At 44.3% G+C, this 21894-nt stretch overlaps 1 protein-coding gene across 1 annotated transcript in view; it reads right to left on the bottom strand.

Annotated features, from left to right (window-relative positions):
* Positions 1-21894, bottom strand: part of LOC139385632 (zinc finger protein neuro-d4-like) — a 75110-nt gene that overhangs the window by 52708 nt on the left and 508 nt on the right. The window lies entirely within an intron of this gene.

The raw sequence follows: 21894 nt of genomic DNA on the forward strand, positions 1-21894 counted from the left end.
TCTCCAGTTACACATTCATTCAGAAGCTATATAAAAGCCAGTGTTCTGTTCAGGAGAGAGAGATTTTGGAGGTAGGGATTGTTGAGAGAGATTTTGCTGAGCTCATTGCTGAGCGATTGTTTGTGATAGAGAGTTTTGTTAGAGGTTGATTTTGCTGGGAGTTCATTGCTGAGAGTGGGTATGTTCTGTGAGTTTGTTGCTCAGGTAGAGCTTATTTGACGTCCTCTGTTTCTTAGTTTGTTTGTAAAATTGTGTAATATTCTGTTTCATTTGTTCCCAGGGGAGAAGGGGAAGGCACCTTGGGAGTGCTTAGGCAAGAGGCCTGCGGACATACATATACCCGTAGTATATTCATTGTCTAGGCACACTAGGTAAGACCTGGGCGGACCACTCCCTGTATTTTGGTTAGGGCACCAGGTGGTGCTAAATTAGGTAAGTAGTGGGTAGGCAGGTAAGATAGGAGAGGGGGGGCTTTGAGATTTACTTTCTTTGCTTTGGTTCCGTCCAGCCCCTTTTCCCCATATTACCGTGTACAGGAATAAAGTCCTTGTAAAACGGTACCACATTCTGCCTGTTGTCATCCTTACTCGCACCTACAGTCCATACCTTTTTCACTTCACAGAGAGTTTAGTTGTAGCAGGGTGTTGCGTTCCCTCTTCATAGAGGCGTGCGTAACATAATGGGGGCTCATCCGGGATATTTCCATTAAACCCACCGGACCCTGCTGCTCTGAGCTCTCTGTGGTTAGTGATTGAGGTGTGATGGTAGGTTGTGAGTTTGGATGACTTGTTTAGTTAGTGTGTTCAGGAGACTGCATTGTATAAGATGGCTGCCTCAGCCTTAGCGCCCTCTATTGATTGTTTGGGTAGGTTTTGTAAAGTAGACCTTAAAGCTATAGCTGACCATTATGGATTTGTTGTCCCTGAGAAAGCCCTAAAGGCTGAGCTTTTGGTGCTAGTCAGGGAGGGTTTAGTGAGAGAACGGATTCTCTCATTGCAAGGAGAGGAGACGGGTAGACCTTCTGATGCCAAGTCGGAGGACAAGGCGGAGGAAGGGGTTCCTCGTACCCCTTTTACATTGCCCCGATTCGATCCTTTATCTTCTGCTTCGGGTCGTTCAGATGGAACTGCTAGGCTGAAGGTCAGGCTGGCTCGGTTAGAAATGGAGCAAAAAGATAAAGAGAGACAGATGAATTTTGAACTTGAAATTAGGAAAATGGAAGCTGACAAGGAGGTGAGGATCCGACAACTGGAGCTAGACGCTCGCTCCAGTGCGACTCCACAAGCTGCTCATCATCCAACCCACTTCGATGTGAGTAAAAACATAGCTTTAGTCCCTCCATTCCGAGAGTCGGAAGTTGATTCTTATTTCTCTGCGTTTGAGCGTGTAGCCGCTGCGCTGCATTGGCCACTCGAGGTTTGGCCGCTCCTGTTACAATGTAAATTGTCTGGGAAAGCCCAGGAAGTAGTAGCTGCTCTCTCCCTGGAAGACAGTTTACACTACGATACAGTTAAAACTACCGTGTTGCGGGCTTATGAGTTGGTGCCTGAAGCTTATAAACAGCGCTTCAGGAACCACAAGAAACTCTCTCAACGTACATTTGTTGAATTTGCTAGGGACAAAGAGTCTCTGTTTAGTCGCTGGTGTTCAGCCAGCAAAGCTAACACCTTTGCTGATATTAAGGAGTTGATGCTGTTGGAGGACTTTAAAAGCAACCTCCCAGATAGAATTGTAGTTCATTTAAATGAACAGAAGGTGGTGACATTGGCCCAAGCAGCAGTGTTGGCAGATGAGTACGCTTTGACACACAAGACTGTCTTTGGTGCACCTCGTTTTGAAGGCCGGACGATTACGTCATCAGTTCCTCGTTCAGGTCGCTTTTCCTCTGACAACCCTAAGCCTTTTCATGAAGTCCGTGAATGTTTTTACTGTCACCAAAAGGGTCACGTGATTGCGGACTGCCCAGTTTTGAAAAATAAACCGCAACAGTCCCAGTCACCGTCCCCAAAAATGAAAAGTTTGGGTTTAGTCAAGTCTTTGGCTCGTCCATTGGATCGAGTTGTTGATTCAGCATTTGAGAAACCGGATCCTGTCTATGCTCCGTTTATCTCTACCGGTTATGTTTCCTTAACAGGAGAACAAGCTGATCAAAAGCCTATCCAAATCCTACGAGACACTGGGGCGGCGCAGTCAGTAATCATTACTGATGCTTTACCCTGGTCTTCTGAAACGTATTGTGGCTCACATGTCATATTACAGGGGATAGACACAAAAACCATACCTGTACCATTACACTGGGTCCACTTAGTGTCAGACTTGGTATCAGGACGTTTCCGTGTTGGTGTAGTATCTACACTGCCAGTAAAAGGAGTCACATTGCTACTAGGGAATGATATTGCTGGTGGTAATGTCATTCCTGTGTTAGAGGTAGTAGACAATCCAGAAATCAGAACTACAGATGAGAAATTGGTTCAAGCATTTCCACATGTCTTTCCTGCTTGTGTGTTAACGAGGGCACAATCTCGCAAGCTAGGAGATGTGGTGGATTTGGCTAGTTCTATTTTTGAGAACGTTGAGGTAGAAGACCATGCACCGAGTATGCCTTCTGCAATGCCGACAGTTTTTACACCCGTAAAAACTAAGGCAGGGGAAAACGAAATTGTGCCCCAATTACATGACATTCTTTTGTCTGTCACCCCTGAGAAGGTGATTGAATGTCAAAAAGAAGACACCAGTCTTCGCAAGTGTTTTGCTTTGGTAATTTCCATTGAGGAAGCTAAAACTAGTGAGGCCGCCTACTTTATGGAAGCAGAAGTTTTGATGCGTAAATGGGCATCTCATGACACCATTAATGACTGGAGTGAAGTGTGTCAAGTGGTTGTTCCTACACCGTTCCGACAGCAGGTGTTGTCACTCGCCCATGACCAGGCGTGGTCTGGACACTTGGGGATCACAAAGACTTATAACCGGGTCCTTCGTCATTTCTTCTGGCCAGGTTTGAAGTCTGACGTGGTCCAATTTTGTAAAACATGTCACATATGTCAACTCACTGGGAAAGTGAATCAAACAGTTCCACGAGCGCCACTCTGCCCGATTCCTGTGGTGGGGGAACCGTTTGAAAGAGTGATAATTGATTGTGTAGGTCCATTGCCGAAAACCAGGTCAGGTAACCAGTTCCTACTAACAATAATGTGCAGTGCTACTCGATACCCAGAGGCTATTCCTCTCCGTACTATAACGGCTAAGACTGTGGTGAAGGCACTAGTGAAGTTCTTCTCTACGTTTGGACTCCCTAAAGTAATCCAAACTGATCAGGGATCCAACTTCATGTCTAAACTGTTTTCAAATGTGTTAAAGACATTGTGTATTTCCCATCAGGTCTCTAGTCCGTATCATCCAGAGAGTCAAGGGGCTCTAGAACGCTGGCATCAGACGCTGAAGGCAATGCTACGCAAGTATTGTATGGATACCAGTACTGATTGGGATGAGGGGGTACCCTTTGTCCTATTTGCTATAAGGGAAACGATACAAGAGTCCTTAGGGTTCAGCCCTGCTGACCTTGTGTTTGGACACACCCCACGGGGTCCGCTGAAAGTTTTGAAGGAGCATATCTTATCTCCTACACCCAGTAGCGCCCCTAAAAATGTGTTGGAATATGTCAGTAAGATGCGGGAGAGACTGCACACCGCATGTGCGTTAGCCCAAAAGTCTCTCTCCTCGTCTCAAAAACGCATGAAGTTGCATTATGACAAAAAGGCTGTTGGTCGTTCATTTGCACCAGGGGATCAAGTTTTAGTTTTGTTGCAAATCCCTGGCTCATCTCTGTCAGCACGTTTTTCTGGACCATATCTGGTGGAAAAGAAACTCAATGACACCAATTATGTGATAAAGACACCAGATCGAAGGCGTTCTTCCCGTGTGTGTCATGTTAACATGCTGAAAACATATTATGTGCGCGATTCTCCCGACAGCTCCTCAAGTAAGCCGGTCCAGCCGCCGTCTCCAGTGTGGCTGCGGTGGTGCTGAAGCCTGGCTGGGACCTAGATGAGGATAAGGAGGACGGGTTGGAGTTACGCCATACGTTACAGCAAGGTGAACGCTTATGTAATTCAGAGATGCTGAAGAAGTTACCCTCTCAAATGGAACATTTGGATAATGATCAAACTAAGGATCTTATCCTATTGATAAACAGTTTTCTCAGTGTGTTTCAGGACATTCCAAGTCGCACATCCATCTTGGAACATGACGTGGATGTGGGGAACGCTGTTCCTATACGTCAGCATCCATACCGGGTTAATGCTAAGAAAAGGGAGGTAATGAAAAGTGAGGTAGCTTATTTATTACAGAATGACATGGCAAAACCCATTAACAGCTCCTGGAGTTTCCCATGTATTCTTGTTCCTAAGCCTGACGGTACATCCCGCTTATGTACGGACTATCGTCGCGTAAATGCAGTTACAAAGTCTGATTATTTTCCTCTACCTCGCTTAGATGACTGTATTGATAGAATAGGCTCTGCTGCTTACGTTAGTAAGTTAGATTTGTTAAAAGGTTATTGGCAGGTGCCTCTGACCTCTCAAGCTTCTGACATATCGGCTTTTGTTACGCCAGATAACTTCGTACAATACACTGTGATGCCCTTTGGCATGTGTAATGCACCTGCTACTTTTCAGCGGCTAGTTAACATTGTGTTTGCAGATCTGCCAAATTGTACTGCTTACCTTGACGATGTGGTGATTCATTCGTCTACTTGGTCTGATCATCTCTCCACTTTGAAAAGTGTGTTTCAGCGGTTGGAGAATGCTTCTTTAACCCTCAATTTGGCCAAGTGTGAGTTTGGAAAGGCTACAGTGACTTACTTAGGTAAACAAGTGGGACAAGGTCAAGTGCGCCCAGTAACTGGCAAAGTGGAAGCAATTGTTGCTTTTCCTGCTCCCACTACTCGCCGCCAGTTGCGCAGATTCCTGGGGATGGTAGGGTACTATCGTACCTTCTGTAAGAATTTCTCAACGGTAGTAGCTCCCCTTTCATCTCTGCTTAGTCCCAAGGTACCATTCAAGTGGTCCAAGGACTGTAACTACGCTTTTGAGTCCGCTAAAGCGCTACTTTGTAGTGCCCCAGTGCTTGCCGCCCCCAACTTTGACAAACCTTTTAAGTTGGAGGTAGATGCTAGTATAGTGGGGGTGGGTGCGGTTCTCTTACAGGAAGATGAAGACGGAGTGGATCGGCCCGTCAGTTTCTTCTCCCGTAAGTTCAACTCGTGTCAGTCAAGATACTCTACAATTGAACAAGAGACGCTGGCGTTATTGCTTGCCTTACAGTTCTTTGAGGTATATGTGGGCTCCAGTGCCTTGCCTGTTATGGTCTTCACGGACCATAATCCATTGGTGTTCTTGAAGCAAATGTACAACCAGAACCGCCGCCTTATGCGGGTTTACTAACTGGGGAAGCGATGGCTTTTGTTATTGCAAAACTAGGTTTGCAATTTTTGTGGTGGGCGTGTTACGTTCCCCAGTTTGTGTTGTAGGTTGTGTATTTGCATGTGTTTTATTTCAGGAAATGGCTTCCTGAAATCCCTCAAGCAGCTGATTGGTTGACTCCAAGGCTAATTGGAGAGCTGACCCCGCCCCCTCGTCAAGACACAGCTGTCTCCAGTTACACATTCATTCAGAAGCTATATAAAAGCCAGTGTTCTGTTCAGGAGAGAGAGATTTTGGAGGTAGGGATTGTTGAGAGAGATTTTGCTGAGCTCATTGCTGAGCGATTGTTTGTGATAGAGAGTTTTGTTAGAGGTTGATTTTGCTGGGAGTTCATTGCTGAGAGTGGGTATGTTCTGTGAGTTTGTTGCTCAGGTAGAGCTTATTTGACGTCCTCTGTTTCTTAGTTTGTTTGTAAAATTGTGTAATATTCTGTTTCATTTGTTCCCAGGGGAGAAGGGGAAGGCACCTTGGGAGTGCTTAGGCAAGAGGCCCGCGGGCATACATATACCCGTAGTATATTCATTGTCTAGGCACACTAGGTAAGACCTGGGCGGACCACTCCCTGTATTTTGGTTAGGGCACCAGGTGGTGCTAAATTAGGTAAGTAGTGGGTAGGCAGGTAAGATAGGAGAGGGGGGGCTTTGAGATTTACTTTCTTTGCTTTGGTTCCGTCCAGCCCCTTTTCCCCATATTACCGTGTACAGGAATAAAGTCCTTGTAAAACGGTACCACATTCTGCCTGTTGTCATCCTTACTCGCACCTACAGTCCATACCTTTTTCACTTCACAGAGAGTTTAGTTGTAGCAGGGTGTTGCGTTCCCTCTTCATAGAGGCGTGCGTAACAACAATCATACAACATACAGTATATAGGATCACAACCATACCACACACAGTATATAGGATCACAACCATACCACACACAGTATATAGGATCACAACCATACAACACACAGTATATAGGATCACAACCATACAACACACAATATATATGATCACAACCGCACAACATACAGTATATAGGATCACAACCACACAACATACAGTATATAGGATCACAACCATACAACATACAGTATATAGGATCACAACCATACAACCAACATTATATAGGATCACAACCTTACAACATACAGTATATAGGATCACAACCATACAACATACAGTATATAGGATCACAATCATACAACATACAGTATATAGGATCACAACCATCATACAGTATGTAGGATCACAACCATACAACACACAGTACATAGGATCACAACCATACAACATACAGTATATAGGATCACAACCACACAACATACAGTACATAGGATCACAACCATACAACATACAGTACATAGGATCACAACCATACAACATACAGTATATAGGATCACAACCACACAACATACAGTATATAGGATCACAACCACACAACATACAGTATGTACGATCACAACCATACAACACACAATATATATGATCACAACCGCACAACATACAGTATATAGGATCACAACCACACAACATACAGTATATAGGATCACAACCACACAACATACAGTATATAGGATCACAACCACACAACATACAGTATATAGGATCACAACCATACAACATACAGTATATAGGATCACAACCATACAACCAACATACAGTATATAGGATCACAACCATACAACATACAGTATATAGGATCACAACCATACAACACACAGTATATAGGATCACAACCATACAACCAACATACAGTATATAGGATCACAACCATACAACCAACATACAGTATATATCACAACATACAACACACAGTATATAGGATCACAACCATACAACACACAGTATATAGGATCACAACCATACAACACAAAGTATATAGGATCACAACCATACAACCAACATACAATCACAACCATACAACACACAGTATATAGGATCACAACCATACAACACACAGTATATAGGATCACATCCATACAACACACAGTATATAGGATCACAACCATACAACACACATCACAACCATACAACACACAGTATATAGGATCACAACCATACAACCAACATACAGTATATAGGATCACAACCATACAACATACAGTATATAGGATCACAACCATACAACATACAGTATATAGGATCACAACCATACAACATACATTATATAGGATCACAACCATACAACACACAGTATATAGGATCACAACCATACAACCAACATACAGTATATAGGATCACAACCATACAACCAACATACAGTATATAGGGTCACAACCATACAACACACAGTATATAGGATCACAACCATACAACACACAGTATATAGGATCACAACCATACAACACAAAGTATATAGGATCACAACCATACAACCAACATACAGTATGTAGGATCACAACCATACAACACACAGTATATAGGATCACAACCATACAACACACAGTATATAGGATCACATCCATACAACACACAGTATATAGGATCACAACCATACAACACACAGTATATAGGATCACATCCATACAACACACAGTATATAGGATCACAACCATACAACCAACATACAGTATGTAGGATCACAACCATACAACACACAGTATATAGGATCACAACCATACAACACACAGTATATAGGATCACATCCATACAACACACAGTATATAGGATCACAACCATACAACACACAGTATGTAGGATCACAACCATACAACACACAGTATATAGGATCACAACCATACAACACACAGTATATAGGATCACATCCATACAACACACAGTATATAGGATCACAACCATACAACACACAGTATATAGGATCACAACCATACAACACACAGTATATAGGATCACAACCATACAACACACAGTATATAGGATCACAACCATACAACACACAGTATATAGGATCACAACCATACAACACACAGTATATAGGATCACAACCATACAACACACAGTATATAGGATCACAACCATACAACATACAGTATATAGGGTCACAACCATACAACACACAGTATATAGGATCACAACCATACAACACACAGTATATAGGATCACAACCATACAACACAAAGTATATAGGATCACAACCATACAACACACAGTATATAGGATCACATCCATACAACACACAGTATATAGGATCACAACCATACAACACACAGTATATAGGATCACTGTAACGGCTTTCTTCGGTAGAAGGAGAGTCGGACCAAAATGCAGCGTGTAGATTTCGATCCATGTTTAATAACACAACGTAAACATGAATCAATACAAAAACTACAAAACAATAAACGGAACGAAAACCGAAACAGCCTAATACTGGTGCTCATAAACACGGAACACGGACATAAGGACACTAAGGACAATCACCCACAAACACACAGTGAAACCCAGGCTACCTAAATATGGTTCCCAATCAGAGACAATGACTAACACCTGCCTCTGATTGAGAACCATATCAGGCCAGACATAGAAATAGACAAACAAGACATCCAACATAGAATGCCCACCCAGCTCACGTCCTGACCAACACTAAAACAAGGAAAACACACACGAACGATGGTCAGAACGTGACAATCACAACCATACAACATACAGTATATAGGATCACAACCATACAACATACAGTATATAGGATCACAACCATACAACATACAGTATATAGGAGCACAACCATACAACATACAGTATATAGGATCACAACCATCTTAATACAGAACGTTGCTTGATTGGTGGTCTATTAGCTGGTCAAAATGAGGCTACATGAAAAGTGCAATACTGTTAGTATAACCGTGTGTTTTCAGGGATTTTATGTCAATCACAAAGCTCATCTGCATTTCTCAGAAATAAAAGAGTGATCAAATGACTGTTAATACATAGATTTGCAACCATACACAGCACATACAATCTCAACCATACAGTATACTGTACACAGTACATATGTGTGTCATCCATACATTATACTGCTGTACAGTACATACGTGTGTCATCCATACAGTATACTGCTGTACAGTACATACATGTGTCATCCATACAGTATACTGTACACAGTACATATGTGTGTCATCCATACAGTATACTGTACACAGCACATACAATCTCAACCATACAGTATACTGTACCCAGTACATATGTGTGTCATCCATACATTATACTGCTGTACAGTACATGCGTGTGTCATCCATACTATACCGCTGAACAGTACATACGTGTGTCATCCATACAGTATACTGTACACAGTACATACGTGTGTCATCCATACAGTATACTGCTGTACAGTACATGCGTGTGTCATCCATACTATACCGCTGAACAGTACATACGTGTGTCATCCATACAGTATACTGTACACAGTACATATGTGTGTCATCCATACAGTATACTGTACACAGCACATACAATCTCAACCATACAGTATACTGTACACAGTACATATGTTTGTCATCCATACAGTATACTGTACACAGCGCATACAATCTCAACCATACAGTATACTGTACCCAGTACATATGTGTGTCATCCATACAGTATACTGCTGTACAGTACATACGTGTGTCATCCATACAGTATACTGTACACAGTACATACGTGTGTCATCCATACAGTATACTGCTGTACAGTACATATGTGTGTCATCCATACAGTATACTGCTGTACAGTACATAAGTGTGTCATCCATACAGTAGTATATAGGAAATATAGCACAAATTCCAGTGTAACAGACAAGACAGAATATTGGGACTGGCTACACCTAACACTCCATACTATACCATCAGACCCGACCTCTGCACTGGGGATTAGAGATGTTCTGGCTGGGCATTAAAAGGGATATTTTGTGACCCCCTTCCCTCCCTGGCAGTCCAACCTATGGTCACTCACTAGTGCTTCCTATGGGATGAGAGGAGGCCTGGATACCAGAGGACCAAATGTAACACACAGCAGGGAGCGACTGGAACAAGACTAAGGGACTTAGACTATGTCCCAATCCGCACCATGTTGCCTAATAGTGCACTGCTTTTGACCAGGGCACTATATAGGGAATAGTCTGCCATTTGGGATGAAGCTTAGCCATGGTGGTAGCAGGGATATCAGTTCAACTGAGGCTGAGTGGTGCTGGGTGGGGGGTAGTGGATGATGTGGTTGTGTATGGAAGTGGGATATTCTTCACGTACTGTTCCACTGTCCTGTTGGCGTTCCACTGTCCTGTTGGCATTCCACAGCAGAGCTTCGATGACGGTGGAAACATCAGGGTAATCACTAGATATGTGTCATTCTTCAAGATGACAACACAGACATAATGTTTCCCATCAATCTTCCTGTTTAGACAAAACCCATGGATACGCTGGCCGGGGAGAACGCACACGTCCCCACAAATAAATACCCCTAAATGCAAAAGAGGCAGAAGGACACACGGGCACGCCGCGTGCACACATACACACGCAAAGCTATGCACCCAGCTTTTAAAATATTGAGCGTGAGGTGTGGAAATAGGCTTGATCTGAAAGGCTGCACTAGTCCTGCTAGGACAGGAACGGGCTGCAACGGGGTAAGAGGAGAGAAAACATTCAATATGCAAAGCAGCTATAACCCCGGAGGTTCCACCCTCTCCCTCCTCCTCTCCCTGCGCCCCTCTCTTCTCTGCACCCTTGCCCCCCCCACACACACACTCCCCAATTCATCCCCTCCCCCACCCCGTCACCCTGGCGCTGCCATTCGAGCTATCGGAATAAGTCGGCCCTTTCAACAAGAAGTTGACAGCTGTAGAAAATGGCTGCTTTCAGTTTGGTCGCTTCTGCCTGCAATCTCATTACATTACGCCGCGGCTGTTTGCCCTTGAAGGTTTAACAAAAAAAAAAAAACTATTTGGGGTTAGTGGAAGCTAGGCTGGGAGAGCTGAATATATATACCACATCACCAGGGAAACCAGGCAGAGACAGACATGACCAAGCTTCTCTATTCTGTCCACTGTCAGCATCCAGAGAGTCCTTCTACCAGTGGCCTACTACAACATGGAGGACCTGAGGGCCTGTACTGGTGGTCTGGCCTGCCTTCAGCTCCGGGGGCTTAGTAGGGACTCTGTGAGGCAGGCTGAAGTGGACAGGAAAGGCACGGCTATGTTTCACCGAGGGGGGAAATAATTGATCAACTCTATGGCCACAAGCATGGAGGAGGAAGCTGTTTCAGCAACGAAACTCTACGGCCAGTGTAGTTCTAAACAAGCGGAGCACAGCGCTGCTAGATAGGGTGGATCCGTGTGAGATGACCATCCATCAGCAGCCCTACACAATCAGAAACAAAACTGTACTAAACCACACAGATAGTACACAAGGATAGACACGTTAGCAGGTTTCAGACCAGTCACTGATCCAGACACAGACACAAAACCACACAGATAGTACACAAGGATAGACACGTTAGCAGGTTTCAGACCAGTCACTGATCCAGACACAGACACAAAACCACACAGATAGTACACAAGGATAGACACGTTAGCAGGTTTCAGACCAGTCACTGATCCAGACACAGACACAAAACCACACAGATAGTACACAAGGATAGACACGTTAGCAGGTTTCAGACCAGTCACTGATCCAGACACAGACACAAAAACACACAAAGAAGGAGAAAAGCCTGGAGCATCGAGTGCCTTTTTCTTTTAACAATCTTAAACCTACAGAGCATCTCGACACCAGGCAAACAGAGGGGAGCGATTGGTCCAAACAAAAAGCAGAGCAGAGAAAGGAGCATATGGCTGGGAGCACACACACACATACAGACACACACACACACACACACACACACACACACACACACACACACACACACACACACACACATAGACACACACACACACACACACACACACACACATACACGCACACACACACACACAGACAGGCAAACATACAACCCTCCAAGATAGCACAACCCCCCCACCGTAACGCCCTCTATAACCCACTTTCTAAGGCATTGGAAGCAAGAGCAATAAACTGCAGTCCACAGAATGACACACCTACACACAGTACATGCTATGACCACAATTTACAAACTACAATACCCAGAACTCCAACCCCTGACCACTCTCCAATTAGCCTCAATTAGCAGTGGCTTGAATGAAAGAGAAACAGAGGGCTCCACCTAGAGGGAAAGTCAGGTCATTGGAAAATGAAACCTCACCATGTAAAATATGAACCAGTCATAAAAACCAAGCTACAATTACAAAATGGAAATTAGGAAAAGGGATGACTTCCTAATGGTGATTTCTAACTTGGAGATGTACGCATAATGACGCTGCAAGAGAAATGGCATGGCGTTGAGCTGATGGATTATCAAGGAAGGATGATTTCACATCACGTAGGCCTACAGGAGACAGCTACGTACACAAAAGCACTCTCTCTATCATAAGGTTTGAACCAATATGTTCAACACACACATATGGGGGAGTGGGTTGTGTGGATGGTCATGTGTGTGTGTGTGCAGATGGCCAGGTGTGTAGACCTGTGTGTGTGTGTGTGTGTGTGTGTGTGTGTGTGTGTGTGTGTGTGTGTGTGTGTGTGTGTGTGTGTGTGTGTGTGTGTGTGTGTGTGTGTGTGTGTGTGTGCAGATCGCCAGGTGTGTAGACCTGTGTGTGTATGTGTATGTGTGTGTGTGTGTGTGTGTGTGTGTGTGTGTGTGTGTGTGTGTGTGTGTGTGTGTGTGTGTGTGTGTGTGTGTGTGTGTGTGTGTGTGTGTGTGAAGGCAGCAGTGTGGTGAACAGCCTGTAGACTAGCCTTCGGACCATGGACATAGGCCTTCAGTACTGATGCTTTACTGCTCTGGTCCACACAGCACAGCAGTGTGAGGCAGGCTCTGCCTTGCCTGGTGGAGGAAAGGCAATCTGTGCACCCATCCCCCCACACCCAGTCTGCAGATTACACTATGCAATATCACCCTTACCCATTCCACCTCCTCCATCTCTCCCCCCCCCCACCCTCTCTTTCACAGTACCCAGAGAAATGATTTATCTCTGTTTCTCCCCCTCTACAGATGTGACTGCCTTTTCTTGGTCTCTCAGTACTCTCAGTAATGTTTGCTGTGCTGCTGAAGACTAGGAGGTGTAAAGCTATAGGCCTGGTGTAGTGAGCAGATCAGCTCAGAACTGAACAGCACAGACACCAAACCCAGCCGCTGCCTCACACGCCCAGCCAGACCCTGAAAATGAGGGCCGACATGTACAAGCTGCAGAAAAGACATACTTAGCAGTATTATCAAACCATGTGAGGGCAAGAGTTGACTGTACATTACAGGAAGGAGATTAATTCCATCCAAACATAATCAACTGTAGCCTGTATGCATTGCGTCCACCCAAACTCACTCTCCAACTGTTGACAGTGGATATACTTTGTGCATAATAAAAACAACGTACACAGACAAGCACAACGACTTGTCACTTTGGGAGACGGCTTCGACGTCGCCATGTAGCATGAAACCTAGGTCTTTTTCATGGCTAGGATGACCATCGGTGACAATGCTGTGATGACGTGTGTGTGTGTGTGTGTGTGTGTGTGTGTGTGTGTGTGTGTGTGTGTATGTACAGTGGGGCAAAAAAGTATTTAGTCAGCCACCAATTGTGCAAGTTCTCCCACTTAAAAAGAGAGAGGGAGAGAGAGGCCTGTAAATGTTCATCATAGGTACACTTCAACCATGACAGACAAAATGAGAAGAAAATCACATTATAGGATTTTTTATGAATTTTTTTGCAAATTATGGTGGAAAATTAGTATTTGGTCAATAACAAAAGTTTATCTCAATACTTTGTTTTATACCCTTTGTTGGCAATGACAAAGGTCAAACGTTTTCTGTAAGTCTTCACAAGGTTTTCACACACTGTTTCTGGTATTTTGGCCCATTCCTCCATGCAGATCTCCTCTAGAGCAGTGATGTTTTGGGGCTGTTGCTGGGCAACACGGACTTTCAACTCCCTCCAAAGATTTTCTATGGGGTTGAGATCTGGAGACTGGCTAGGCCACTCCAGGACCTTGAAATGCTTCTTACGAAGCCACTCCTTCGTTGCCCGGGTGGTGTGTTTGGGACCATTGTCATGCTGAAAGACCCAGCCACGTTTCATCTTCAATGCCCTTGCTGAAGGAACAAGGTTTTCACTCAAAATCTCACGATACATGGCACTAATTCATTCTTTCCTTTACACGGATCAGTCGTCCTGGTCCCTTTACAGAAAAACAGCCCCAAAGCATGATGTTTCCACCCCCATGCTTCACAGTAGGTATGGTGTTCTTTGGATGCAACTCAGCATTCTTTGTCCTCCAAACACGACGAGTTGAGTTTTTACCAAAAAGTTATATTTTGGTTTCATCTGACCATATCACATTCTCCCAATCTTCTTCTGAATCATCCAAATGCTCTCTAGCAAACTTCAGACGGGCCTGGACATGTACTGGCTTAAGCAGGACATGTCTGGCACTGCAGGATTTGAGTCCCTGGCGGCGTAGTGTGTTACTGATGGTAGGCTTTGTTACTTTGGTCCCAGCTCTCTGCAGGTCATTCACTAGGTCCCCCCGTGTGGTTCTGAGATTTTTGCTCACCGTTCTTGTGATTATTTTGACCCCACGGGGTGAGATCTTGCGTGGAGCCCCAGATCGAGGGAGATTATCAGTGGTCTTGTATGTCTTCCATTTCCTAATAATTGCTCCCACAGTTGATTTCTTCAAACCATTTGCAGATTCAGTCTTCCCAGCCTGGTGCAGGTCTACAATGTTGTTTCTGGTGTCCTTTGACAGCTCTTTGGTCTTGGCCATAGTGGAGTTTGGAGTGTGACTGTTTGAGGTTGTGGACAGGTGTCTTTTATACTGATAACAAGTTCAAACAGGTGCCATTAATACAGGTAACGAGTGGAGGACAGAGGAGCCTCTTAAAGAAGAAGTTACAGGTCTGTGAGAGCCAGAAATCTTGCTTGTTTGTAGGTGACCAAATACTTATTTTCCACCATAATTTGCAAATAAATTCATAAAAAATCCTACAATGTGATTTTCTGGATTTTTTTTCTCATTTTGTCTGTCATAGTTGAAGTGTACCTATGATGAAAATTACAGGCCTCTCTCATCTTTTTAAGTTTTTAACTTGCACAATTGGTGGCTGACTAAATACTTTTTTGCCCAAATGTATGTATGTATGTATGTATGTATGTTAGACTAGCTGTTAGACTAGCATCTGCCATTCTAACAGCTGGAACACGTTGGGCTGTTGAGGGGGCTGTGGCGTTGTTCACCAGGAGCTGTCACACAAACACACACACACCCAGCAGGCCTGGACGCACTACCATACACACACACACACACACACCCAGGCCTGGACTCACTACCATACACACACACACACACACACACACACACACACACACACCCAGGCCTGCACGCACCACCATACACACACACACACACACACACACACACACACACAGTGCTGATGTTAAGCTGATGCTGACACATCAACAGACAGCAACACAGACAGCTGCACCACTGTAGGACTATCGACCAGCTCATCTGTTAAAGTACCATGTCCCTGAGACAAATACAGCTTGGCATAGTGTGTGTAGAGCTGGGAGTCACCAGAGACCTCACCATGCAATATTATCACCATACTTAGGTGCCAATACCATATGTATTGCCATTCTCACCATTCTATATGTATTGTGATTCGATGCTGTGATTTTATTGCGATTCGATGTTCTAAACACATTATTCACCAGTCTTCTGCAGAGGGACGAGCGAGAGGCATGAGAAAACAACGTTTGATCAGTCATGTTAATAAAAGTGCTGAAAACTAATTGTCTCCCTATTTAAAAAGAGGATGGAGAACAAGCTGTGAGTTTTGGTGCAGGAAGAGCCAAGCAGCGCAAAAATAACATTGTGGAATGTAACTGTGTAACTGTATCGATTTTCCCGCCCATCACTTTGTGTGTGTGTGTGTGTGTGTGTGTGTGTGTGTGTGTGTGTGTGTGTGTGTGTGTGTGTGTGCGTGCGTGTGTGTGTGTGTGTGCAGATGTGTGTGGAGAGAGAGAATGCATCTGTACAGCAGGTGTGTCCATGTATCTATAGGTCTGTGTTTGGTATGTTTTGTATTCATCTGCATGTTACCGTAACTACCTTGTTGCCATGTTACAGGCCTCTGGTTTTGCATAAAGTGAAATATCTGTGTGTCTGTCTATGTGAGTGTATTCTACAGGACAGTGTTTCCCAACTCCAGTCCCCCAGTACCCACAACAGTACACATTTTTCACCGTAGCCCTGGACAAGCACATCTGATTCAACTTGTCAACTAATCATCAAGCCCTCAGTGAGTTGAATCAGGTTTGTTTGTCCAGGGCTTAGTTTAGTTTATTCATTCGATAATTTGGAAAAAAAAACAAGCACGCGTAAAACTTGAAAAAGCCGTAGGATAACACACACTAAAGTCTGGGACTTATTTCCATTGTGGTCCTCTTGAAACAAGATGGCTAGGCCAGATCTACAACAAAGGCGTGTCCTGTTAGGGGTAGTCAAGGACTGGAGTCGGACAACACTGCTACAGCTGGGTGTTGCTGATGCTGTGAGTCTGTTTATGCACAATACATATTCCTTGTGTGTCTGTATATTGTGTGTCTGTGCGTTCGTGTCTGGAGCTTGTGTGTGTAAAGCATGTGTTTGTGTATTCTGTGTGTATGTGTTTGTATATTCTGTGTGTGTGTGTTTGTGTATTCTGTGTGTATGTGTTTGTATATTCTGTGTGTTTGTGTTTGTATATTCTGTGTATTTGTGTTTGTATATTCTGTGTATTTGTCTTTGTATATTCTGTGTATATGTGTTTGTATGTGTTTGTATATTCTGTGTCTATGTGTTTGTATATTCTGTGTATTTGTACCGTGAGTCGGAGTGTGCATTTCGGGCAGTACATCAGGGCATGGCAATCCAGCCACCGTGGCTGAACACTGGTCCTTCAGGTGAGATTTATTGACTCTGCACTTTTGCTGTTATTACGTGGATGGATCCTTCCTCCCTTCTCGCTCTCTCTCCTCTCCCTCTCGTTCTCTCTCCAACATTATTAACGTGCTGCATGAGGAAATACTAATTTGCTTCACATGACTCCACCCACCAGTTTCTAGCAGAGATCCATACCAGTGGCCAGAGACAACGGAACTACAGGAATTACCTCAGAGGAAATAGTGTTCTGTGGAATGGGACTACTGCAGAATGTACAGAATTGTGTCTGTCTGTCTGTCTGTCTGTCTGTCTGTCTGTCTGTCTGTCTGTCTGTCTGTCTGTCTGTCTGTGTGTGTCTGTCTGTCTGTCTGTCTGTCTGTCTGTCTGTCTGTCTGTCTGTCTGTCTGTCTGTGAGAATAAGAGTGTAGTGATGACCAGAGACTGGGATTAGAAGAATGTTTCGGGAGAGGACAAGCAGGAATACTTTGAGATTATTGTAGGACTGTTAAGGATGCCCGTAGAAGTAGATTGTTATGCCATGTGGACGTCACAGGAGGTTGCTGGCACCTTAATTGCGGAGGATGGGCTTGTGGTAATGGCTGGAGCGGAATCTTTGGAATGGAATGAAATACATTAAACACGTGGTTTCCATGGTTTCCATGTGCTTGATGCCATTCCATTTGCCCTGTTCCGGACATTATTATGAGCCGCCCTCCCCTCAGCAGCCTCCACTGGTGGATGTCCACAACACTCGCTTTACCACTGATCAAAATGTCTACAAACACTAGTGACATTATTTCTTCCAATGGGGTTTCTTTCCCCGTGATGTATAAGGAGGGACCTTCTCTCTGTGCCATGCAAATGTGCAATGCAATTCAAGCATGTTTATTGCTGCAGCCTATTCTGTGCAGTCAGTTGCATTGCATGCACTGCACCAAGCCCATCTTCTGTCAGCGGATACCTTGCATCGCCCTGTTCGTTCCATCCCTACCTGCCATGGTCACAGTCTCAGTCAATGACAATAAAGCAAAGGTACCATGTTTATAACCCCAAAGCATTTTTTGCACACAAAACAAAAACTGCCAAAAGGCATCCATCCAAATACATGCATGTTTGGAATGACGGCCTCGCTCTCCTCTCTTCTTCATTCAACCCTTTCATTACCCTTCATTACCCTCATTATTACACGTCTGTCTTCCTTTCAGTCAGCCTGAATCTGACTATTTTAGGGGATCTTCTGAATGTTCCCAGTCACACAGCTAGATCCATGTCCCGACCGTCCCCCCACAGTCGTATGCCTTATCCAAATGACCCTACTACTCCAGCACCAGTCAAACTATGTTGGACAACATGGCTGATGACTCATAGCCCTCTCATTGCTGTGCATGGCATACTAGAACTACTTCCTGTGTCTTTCTTGCACATCCCATGGAGGTTTCCTAAGTGAAATAGTTGTAGTTCCTATTCTCCCTGTCCTGAACTACAACTTGACTACAGCTGGTGACCATATTGGATCCCAAAGCACAGGGAAGTGACTGACAGTCGGTTAGGTAGCAATGGAGAAATAGGTCATAGAGCTAAAAATACGTATCTGTGTCCCTCTCTAGTCTTCCCATGAAGACAAAGAGAAGAACGTCTATGTGGGAAAAAGGGGGACTGATGGCAATAAACCAGAAAAGAAATTCCCAAACAAAAAGAGAGGGAGAGAGAGAGAGAGAGAGAGAGAGAGAGAGAGAGAGAGAGAGAGAGAGAGAGAGAGAGAGAGAGAGAGAGAGGGGAGTGAGAGAGAGAGAGAGAGAAGTGAAAGAGAGAGAGAGGGGGGAGTGAGAGAGAGAGAGAGAGGAGTGGAGAGAGAGAGAGAGAGAGAGAGAGAGAGAGAGAGAGAGAGAGAGAGAGAGAGAGAGAGGGGAGTGAGAGAGAGAGAGAGAGAGAGAGAGAGAGAGAGAGAGAGAGAGAGAGAGAGAGAGAGAGAGAGAGATAGGGGAGTGAGAGAGAGAGAGAGAGAGAGAGAGAGAGAGAGAGAGAGAGAGAGAGAGAGAGGGGAGTGAGAGAGAGAGAGAGAGAGAGGAGTGAGAGAGAGAGAGAGAGAGAGAGAGAGAGAGAGAGAGAGAGGGGAGTGAGAGAGAGAGAGAGAGAGAGGGAAGTGAGAGAGAGAGAGAGAGAGAGAGAGAGAGAGAGAGAGAGAGAGAGAGAGAGAGGATGCTCAGGCTCCAGTGAACTCAGCAGGCCTGGCTGTTCCTTTAAACAGTGCCTGAGCACAGAATTATGTGGAATTCATTTCCCTCGGATCAGTCAGGCACGGCAGAATAACTATCACAACAGTCAGTCAGCATATGGCCTCCTTCTCCAAGTAGACTGACAGAATGAAAGGTTGGGGGGGGGGTGGGCAGACAATGGAGGAAGAGAGAAAGAGTTAAAAACAAAGAGACATGATATGGGCAAGGGGTAGGTGTGAGGATGGATGGCAAGAGAATGAACGGAGAGAGGGACCCCTAAAAAACTGAGAATTGAGCTGTGAGTCAGGGATGGCAATATGAGGGAAGCAAGGGGTGGGTGACAGAGAGAGAGAAACAGAGCAAGAGAAAGAGAGAGAGAGAGAAGAAGAGTAGCAGAGAGATTAAAGGAGGACTATTGGAGAGGTTAGGGGAATGCCCAGTAGATTGATGGTTCCCAGAGGATGTGCTTACACACACTGAACTCTTTGAACCTCTGAGATGCATTGGACAACATTTGAGTAGTGAGCTCCGAAAACTCTAAATCAGTGTTGTCCTCAATAACTAGTGCATTCAGTAGGCTAGATACCATTATATAAGCAGCGGAGCAGTGGTAGAGGGTATTAACTAGACCCTTACTGAGAAACATTCAAGTCAAAATTAATCAGTTCCTAGTCCATTGATGGCTCCTATCCCATGCCATTCCCTTTGCTCACCCTCATTCCTATTTTTCAGGCAAATAAGTCAAACGAATCCCCTTGAAATGGCCTTGCAAAGGCCTCTGGGAGTGTCTATGTCCCCACTTGTTCCCAGTAATTGAGCAGCCAGAGACCAACAGAAAGGAACTCAGCCGCGCGCGCATCACTGGGAGAGCAGATATGCGCGGGTTGCTAAAACACTGCCATGACATGGAACTCACAACTAATAACTGATAAATGACCAAATGGGTGGTAGGCTACTGTTGGTTCGCCTAAACAGTGTGTGACTGTGTGAATTCTGTCTGCTTTCAGGACAAGATCCAAATAGTCATCTTAAAATGTATTTAAAAACAGCAACAGCAAAAGCAACAAATGCATTTAAAATGTTCTAGTTACTCTCGTATAACAATGGGGCAGCCTAAACGGAGAATATTATAATGAGAAAATGAGCGGCATAGCTCAGGCCTCCAGCACCATCTTTCACCTCAGGTTCCTGTGCTGTTCACGATCAGTATCGTTAGGCAATAGGCTGATTTAATACGTTTTAAGAGGTGCAGTTTTGCCTTACTAAAACTCACACACGAATTTACCATTTTATTTACGCATATATGAATAACCCAACATTTTAGACTAGTTGGCCATATCCTATGGCAACAAATAGCCTAACTTGTGTCAGTTTCCCCAATAATTAGAATGCCATCACTGTCGCGCATCGACGGAATCAAATAAATGATGTTGAAGACAAAAACATTAATTAAAGCAGTTCACTGTTGCTTGTAACGGGCTATTCGTATACTTAAGGTAATGGGTTGTCATGAATTATATGAAATGTCGCCTGTCTGGATTTCAGATAGCGCTGACTGCACAGCATCGACTGCATCTCAACTACATTCCCGCTCAGGTACCATCCGATGTGTTCCGCGCTACAGTAAGCTACCACGTTCTTTGTTAGACAGGCTGCAAATACCTCAATTTATCCAAACAACACTCCAAAAATACATATTCGAGAGTCGATTTATTATGTTTTCAATTATTTCTAATCGAAAAGGTGTCAACTGCATCTCACCAAGCGGACAGACGCACAGCCACCTTTTGGAAACGAGCCCAGGCTGAATTCCGCACGTTGAAATGTTATTGTGTAAATTCTGCACAAAGGAATCGAATGGAAACTTGATGGAATGTTCACCGTTCAACGCGACTGGTAGAGATGACACTAGTCTAATAAAAGCAACCACTCCCGGCACATAAGTTAACCATTTTATATGATGCAAGCTTACACAATATTGTATCAGGTGTTTGCAGATAGGAACGCGTGTCTTGTTGGAGCGAAGATGCGCTGCCTGTAAACACTGCTGCCATTATAATCGCAAGCACGTAGGCTATTTTGCCAAGAGGTCTGTCGCCAAGAAAATGATGTCCAAAGGGCATTAGGTTTCAGCCGACATAGGCTCCCACCAGCTATGTTTTACCTACCTGTTTACAGCCTAACGCAATAATGTGAACAGGTATCAAGCACAACCTTTTCAAAAAAACACTGCCACTCGCTATTTTTCGCTA

This window comes from Oncorhynchus clarkii, chromosome 27 (genome assembly GCF_045791955.1).
Source record: "Oncorhynchus clarkii lewisi isolate Uvic-CL-2024 chromosome 27, UVic_Ocla_1.0, whole genome shotgun sequence".
Classification (NCBI taxonomy): domain Eukaryota; kingdom Metazoa; phylum Chordata; class Actinopteri; order Salmoniformes; family Salmonidae; genus Oncorhynchus; species Oncorhynchus clarkii.